This window comes from Cavia porcellus, unplaced genomic scaffold (genome assembly GCF_034190915.1).
Source record: "Cavia porcellus strain 051 isolate PalLab524CR breed Dunkin Hartley unplaced genomic scaffold, mCavPor4.1 scaffold_32, whole genome shotgun sequence".
Classification (NCBI taxonomy): domain Eukaryota; kingdom Metazoa; phylum Chordata; class Mammalia; order Rodentia; family Caviidae; genus Cavia; species Cavia porcellus.
In genome coordinates, this window is record NW_026947515.1 from 6914137 (window position 1) to 6922419 (window position 8283).

Consider the following 8283-nt stretch of genomic DNA (forward strand, 5'->3'; position numbering starts at 1 on the left):
TTATGCAGTCTCTTTTTGAGTTTCACTTTGTCTGTTCGGTGTCTCAATCAGGGTTTGTCTATTTTAGACAGCTCTGTAACTTAGGATAGCCCCAAATTCAAGGAAGAAATCCTTCACCAGCCTCCCAAGATATATTTCTTATATTTGAATTGAAAGTGATCACTTGGTGACAGTGAGGTATAATTTACAGCTTGGGCCTGGTTTCATTTTATATACATATTTTTAAAATACAGCTGTTTTCCACTAACACTTGAGTTATTATTTATATACAATATTTGATGTTATTTATGTTTTGTTCTATGAAACTAAATTCATGTTTCAAAATGCTGCTTAAGTATATTAAGAACAAAGTACTCATTGGCCTAAATGAGATTTGAACAGACATCATCTGTAGTCTATCAAAGTGATTACTGAGATTTTTCATTTAATTTTGAAATTGGTAAAATAGAACAGAACAAGGCAGCATAAGGTCAACTAAGATCACACAGTGAAATCGGTACACAACTTCACAACAGGTTACTGGGATAACAGTAAGAGGTATCACAGTATATTTTGTTATCTTTGTCATAGTTGTTCTTTAATCACATATATCAAAATGAGATGAAATACAGAACATTATAGAACTTATCAAAACAGAATATTCAATTGAGCAGTACCATTAATCAGAATAGAGTGAAACAGTAATAAAAACATTTTCCTTCAAAGAGATAGTAGAAGGAAGTCCCCCTTATTTGCTATGTTCAACTTCCCATGAGATGCTCAGAATTCTGGTTCCTATTTGCTAATGTGGGGTGACAGGAGAAGAGGGGTAGGGAAGTGGGATGTTTGATTCTAGGTGGTGCATCAGTAGGTTTGGGGTTGCTTACTAGGGAGGCAACCTGGTTGTTTGGTTTCACAGCGCCCTAAGTTCCAACATAGAATGGATCTTAGGAGCTGCTGCTGGTTATCCCCCCGGAAGGGCTGCAGTTTTACAGACTGCCACTGCTCACCAGGGAGGGGAGGTGCTTGCTTGGCTTTCCAGTGTCCTAAGTTCCAACATGGCAGGGATCTTAGGAGCTGCTGCTGGTTATCCCCCTGGAAGGGCTGCATTTTTCCAGACTGCCACCGCTGACCGGGGAGGGGAGGTGCTTGCTTGGCTTCCCAGGCAATTGATGAGACATTTATCTGCCTCTGTGCTTTGTGGTTGCTGGTCCTGCAGGCTTCTCACTGTGAGCTCTGCTTCAGAGAAAGTGCACAGGGAATCTTGCCATGACTCAGCACAAGAATCAGTGCTCCTATTTGGCTGTTACATTAGCAGTGAGTTGCAATCTAGCATCAAATTTGCTGTCTTCAAAAATGTGTATAAACACAAAATTAATGACCAAGACATGGATTTAAATTTAACAAATCAGTTTTCATTCAGCTGTTTTGTTTGGATTTATTTGTTTAGTTTAGTTTTGTTTTATTGAGACAAGCTTTCTGTATGTATATCAGGTGGATTTGAAAACCCTGTGGAGCCTTGAATTGCCCTGACTTCACTGATGCGTTCCTCTCTCTGCCTTTTGAGTGCTGGGTTTATAGATATGCACCACCACACTTTGCTTTTGATTCAGATTTGTAGGAGAGAATTTAAGATATCCCAAACCTGGGGTCTCAACCTTCCTTTGAGAAATATATGTATGATCCTTTAGGAGGCAGTGACCTTTGAGGATGTAGTTGTGAACTTCAGCAATGAGGAGTGGAGTTTGCTGAGTCCATCCCAAAAGAACCTCTACAGAGATGTGATGGGTGAAATCTTTAGGACCATGGCTGCAATAGGTAAGGATGAAATCTTTTTGGCACTCATGCTGTCAGAATATTGTTTGTTGCTCATTAGTGCTGTTTCATTAAAAAGAATATGAAAATGTTTTTAAAAATATCTCAGACCTGGACACATTATATCATAAATCTAAACAAAATCTATTAATTTGTATGCATTACTCAACTGAGTCCTGGTATTTCTATGTCTACAATTCAGGAGGACTTGGGGACATCCAGGAAGCTGAAAAAGAAGGCAAAATTTACTGGAGATACTTAAGGTAATTCACACTCACAAGGAGAGGAATGTTCCTGAGTAATTAGTGAGTCAGCAGAAAAGTGACCACCAAAGAAATGAGGCACCATTCAATTTAATGTCAGTAATATTCTCCAAAGATGTATAAGCTAGTGTATATATGAGGGAATTAAATCATGAAAATGTATGACATTGCATATAGTTGTATACGAAAGGCATACACTTTGAGTTATGACATTCTGCCTTCAGTTTTTCTACCCATATATACATGTGAATACAACACATTCATTATCTAATAATTGCTAAGATTGCAATAGAATTTGAAATAAAACTGAGTGCTCATGTTTCCAAGCCACGCTCTAGACAATCGTCGATTCTGACTAATATTCTTAGTAGGCAGTTGGAATGTTAGTGCACTCATTTTGAATATCAGTATGCAGTTGTCTCTAGAAACTGATCCCCTCATACTTGTCCTGAATATTTTCAAAATGACAAAATCTGCATAAAATACTGATACATGCTTATTCATATAAAAAGCAGATCATGTTATAACAGATCAGGCCTTGAAGCTTATCTATCTATCACTGGATTTGTGGAGAAGGAAAATGTTCATAGACTCTCTGTGATTGTGCATTCTTGTAAACCCAGCACACTAGGAATCAGATTTTGCAGAATGGCAATTTCAAGTTCAAACTTCACAGCTTAATGATCTATGAAAATCTCTTAAAATAGATTTTTAAAAAGCTATAGATTTATGCTAAGACCTGTTCTTCATTCCCAGCCCAGAATGGAAAACAATGTGTTATGTAATGTCAAAAAATAAATAATATAATGTCACTTGCCATAAGAATTAGATGGGTCTTTCAACCATCAATTCAGTGAAATAGCTCAGATATAAAACCTAAAAGGTCACTGGCTTTCTTTTAGATGAGAAACCAAAATACAAAATGTGGAAAGAAATGAAACAGAGTTGTTAGAGAAAATTAAGACTGACCATATGGAAAAGGGGACTACAGGTTAAGGACAGAAGGGAGATTGTGATGGGGAAACATATGAGAATAATCTGCATGTGATACATATATGTACCCATGCCCAAAGTGAAGCTAAAGATTATGCATTTCAAAGTACCAACTTTTAAGATTTCCAAATATGTACCAGTCTTTTGGGAATGGTTGTTTTCAACATATCTTACAAGGCCATTCTGTTGCTTCTTGGTCAGAATTTCTTAGCAGGCATTAAAAACAGAACTTGATATTAATGCAGTTATTAAACGGAGACCAATTTCACAGTGAATTTTTTCTTTTTTTAAATTTAATATAAGGAAAGATTAAATAAGACAAAATAAGTAGAAATAATACTGCATTCAAAGTGAAAAAAAACAGTAACAAATAGCAAGATGATGATTACGAATGCTGATCATAGAAATAGTCATGAAATACAAAAGTGAAACATATCAAGTGGGGATTCAAACAATGAGACTGCAAACAGTTTTGTTCAACTCTCGAAAAAAGCTTAGTAATATGGTTATAAATCCTATATGTGATTTTTTCTTCCCAGAAACGACAAGCTAGGGAAATCTTATGGACATACATCTTGGAAGCAGTGTAAAGAAGTACTTCTTTGTAATGCAGAAGGTAATGTGAATGTGAAAGAAACAGAAACACACCACGATGTTCAGATCCATCAAAAATATTGCAGTGGAGGGAAACCCTATGTATGTCAGCAGTGTGGAAAAGGTTTCACCAAATCTGGACATTGTAAGCAACATGAAAGAATTCACACTGGAGAGAAACCATATGTATGTAAGCAATGTGGGAAAGCTTTTACCAGACCTGAATGTTGTAAGCAACATGAAAGTATTCACACTGGAGAGAAACCCTATGTATGTAAGCAATGTGGGAAAGCTTTTACCAGACTTGAATGTTGTAAGCAACATGAAAGAATTCACACTGGAGAGAAACCCTATGTATGTAAGCAATGTGGGAAAGCTTTTAAAACACAGGGAGCTTGTAAGAATCATGAAAGAATTCACACTGGAGAGAAACCCTTTGTATGTAAGGAATGTGGGAAAGCTTTTACCAGACATGGATGTTGTAAGAAACATGAAAGAATTCACACTGGAGAGAAACCCTATGTATGTAAGCAATGTGGGAAAGCTTTTACCAGACCTGATTGTTGTAAGCAACATGAAAGAATTCACACTGGAGAGAAACCCTATGTATGTAAGCAATGAGGGAAAGCTTTTACCAGACTTGAATGTTGTAAGCAACATGAAAGAATTCACACTGGAGAGAAACCCTATGTATGTAAGCAATGTGGGAAAGCTTTTAAAACACAGGGAGCTTGTAAGAATCATGAAAGAATTCACACTGGAGAGAAACCCTATGTATGTAAGCAATGTGGGAAAGCTTTTAACACATGGGGATACTGTAAGAAACATGAAAGAATTCACACTGGAGAGAAACCCTATGTACGTAAGCAATGTGGGAAAGCTTTTAACACACATGCAAGTTATAAGGTTCATGAAAGAATTCACACTGGAGAGAAACCCTATGTATGTAAGCAATGTGGGAAAGCTTTTAACACACGTGCAAATTGTAAGGTTCATGAAAGAATTCACACTGGAGAGAAACCATATGTGTGTAAGCAATGTGGGAAAGCTTTTAAAACACAGGGAGATTGTAAGAAACATGAAAGTTCACATTCAATATAAAACCAGTGTATATAGGCATCATAAGAATGGTTTCAGCACATGTACATATTACATAATGCATGAAAATCTTCACACTGGGCAGAGAACTTACATATGTAAGGAATGTGAAAAAGGTTTCAGCAGAAATGCTCATTGTACAATACATTATAAAATTTACATGGTTGAGAAACCCTGTGTGTATGTGAAGATGTGGGAAAGCTTTCACCACACATGGATTTTGTAAAATACATCTATGACTTCACACTGGTGAGAAAGCCTATGTATATAACAATGTGGCAAAGCTTTTACTGCATATAGTCATTGCAAAACACGTGAAAGAATTCACACTGTGAAGAACCACTGGCTATGTAAGCAAGTGGAGACACTTTCACCAGCCAGATTGTAAGTGAAATACATGAAAAAACTCACACGAGATACATCCTATGTGTTATGGGAATACTCTCAGCATGCTTGATCATTGTTACATGTCTGAAATAGTTCACTAGGCAGAGATGATATGTGGATTAACTATGTGAGAAATATAGCCATCTTTCTTGTTAAATACATAGAAAAAGCATCACTGTTCAGACAGTTTAGATCTAAGTTTACTTTAAAAACCCCAAGGAGACCTGAAGAAATAATCAATACAGAAATTAGATGGCAATATTTCTTCACAAATATTCCAGAAATGACAAATCTGAGGTGGGGCTCTCCTTAGGTGCACATGTTGCATTTGGTTTTCAGTTAAACACTTATACCTCTCTAGATTTTTTAATCTAGATGTTTTTGTGCTTCAACATGGCATCTTGTAACTAAACATCCTAAACTGAAATGGGCTTTTCACTTTCAAGTATGGATAGTGCCTCCGTACTTAATATTTTGTCTTTAAAACTTAAATTTTGTATTTTTATGGTGAATTTTAATGTTGTTTATTTAAAGAGGAAAAAAAGTGTAGAAATAATAAAGAATTTCAGAAAAATAAACAATAAGAAATCACTAGTTGATTAGTATCATATTGTCATCTTAGAAGTAGTTGTTCAAGTTACAAATTTAAAGCATACAAACTGATATTCAAATAATGACACTGTCATGGTTCACCTCAATGATCCACCAAAAAGTTATTAGTATGCCTATCTGTCCTACACACTTTTTTTTTCTTAAAGAGGGTAAGATTAAACATAGCGAAACAGAGCAAAACAGTTCATAAGAAAACAAGTTAAGGAAACACAGATTTCAAAGCAAGCCCACTGGAAATGTTCACTGTCTATCTTACTGTCTCTAGTTTTCTTCCAAATAGTTGTTCCCATCCTCACACACATTGAATATATACTGAAGATTATAGAACTAATCAAGCTTGCTTTTTCGATCTTCAAGACTGATTTTGGCGAAGTCGATAATGACTACCATAATGTCTCTCATTGTCTTTGTAGTAGCTGCCTTTATCTTTATATATGCTGAAATGGAACATAAGAGACTAGACTAATATCACTCTGAATAGTGAATAATAATATCCTGAGAAGGAGAAAGGTGAGGAATTGCCTAAAAAAAGAAGGCAGAGGACATACTTAAAAGTGTATCAGGATTTAAAAGCTAAAGTCTTGTTGCTCTGTTTAGTTTGGTTATATTTTGTTCTGGTCTGTCTACTCATATTAGATTTGAGGGCACAGAGAGATAACCCAAAAATAGCAGTTTATACCATGGTAATTATCCTTAATTTCCTATTAACTAAAACTGAATCCCTATATTACTTATATTGTCTTCTATGACTGATGTTCTTTGAAGCTGGATTGTTTCAATATTATTTGGCCTTGACTGATTTTATTCACATTTGGTATGCTTGCTGGTATCAAGTTCAAGAGCAGAGGCAACTACTCTGAAAATGACAAGGTGTAGAAGATATCCATTGGTGGGCTGGGTGTTTAGCTCAGTGGCTTAAGGCACCTGCCTGGCAAGTGTGAGGTCATGAGTTTCATCTCCAGAGCCAAAATAAATAAATAAATAAATAAAAGATATCCATTCCAGGTTTGATTATTTTTTTAATTAAAGAGAAGAAAGGAAATAAAAAACAAAGCAGTGAAAGGGTACAAGTAATACAGAATTTCAAGAAAAAATACAGTAAGAAATCACTAGTTAATAGGTTACATATTGTCATTGCTAGGGTTATTTCCAAAAGTTGAAAAATATTAACTAAAGATGAGAAATATAAAATAAAAAGTGGCCTTTATTCTGAGAACATGGAGAGAAATGACCAGCACCCTCACCGCTGGCGTCCAGCAATCTCTCCAGCGGACACGTCGCATGGGGGCCTATAAATAGCCTCGGTTTGGGGTGGAACCTAAGGCGGGCATTAGGGATACACAAGTAGCCCATTGGTCCTAGGTTTTGCACCATATGTAAATTTCCAGGGGCCGGAAGATGGCATCACAGGTAACTTCCTAGGGGCAGGGGAGATGGGGCTTCCTGCTTCCGGTTGTGGCTTTCCTGGCTACAGTGTCCTATCTGGGCCAAAATCCTTTCAGTCATCTTAGAAACAGTTGTACAAATTATAAAATTAAAGCATATAAAGTTGACATTCATACAGTGAGATTGCAGAAAGTTCTGTTCAGTGATCCAACAAAAGCTCAGTAATATGATTTTCCATCCTACAGACTCAAGCATGCAGTTATATCCCTTAGACCACCTTCCTTTCCTCTCTTTTTTACAATAACAGTTACAAGTTTTGAGTTTTTTTACTCCCACAGTTCTTATTACATTTTTTTGAAGAGAATAAATCCTAACATGACTAAACAAAACAGAGACAGTTAGAACAGAAGGATGGGCATAGTACATGATGCAAAAATAGAATATCAGATGATCAAAAATGGTTACCATTGTGCCTCTTGCTATTTTTGAAAAGAGTTGCTATATCATCAGATATAATAGAATTGATCAAAACAGTACAGAACAAGACCAATCAAACCTACACTGGAAACCTTGCAAGACTTCAAAAGAAGATAATAGTCAAACTATAATGGGCATCATAATAAATCTTATTGCCTTCAAAGTGGTTGTCTATACCCTCAAACTTGGTACTATCAAACAAAATAGAATATAGTAAAATCAGACAGAACAAGATGTGGAGAGCAATACTGGGGTTCAAATCAGGTTAATAGGAAAACAAATAGTTACTATAATATATCCTGCTATTTTTAAATTTAGTTTTCCTTAATTGAAAAAATAAAAAATTTTAGTTTAAAAAAGGGTGGAGATTGAGATAAAAGATGACATTGTAATAGAACAACACTGGTCAGAATGGAACAATTTAAGCATAATTGTGTTTCACTCCCAGATAATCTAACATAATAGTAGTCACCAGAGTGCCTCATTCCTTGAATTATTTGAGTATAACTTCATATACAATAGCATCAAGCATATCAAGACAGTGTGAAGCCATTCAACAGAATGAAAGAATTACAGGGTATTTAGAACCAGTTAACAGAAAACGAACAATGGTTTCTATATTATCTCCTTGCCTTTTAAAAATTTTTCTTTATACTATCACATATAGTAGAATATAGTA

The 8283-nt window shown here is 35.7% G+C and overlaps 1 pseudogene; it reads left to right on the forward strand.

Moving 5' to 3' along the window:
- Positions 1 to 4217: 4217 nt before the first annotated feature.
- On the forward strand, positions 4218 to 4673 carry LOC134474295 (zinc finger protein 627-like; annotated as a pseudogene).
- Positions 4674 to 8283: the final 3610 nt, after the last annotated feature.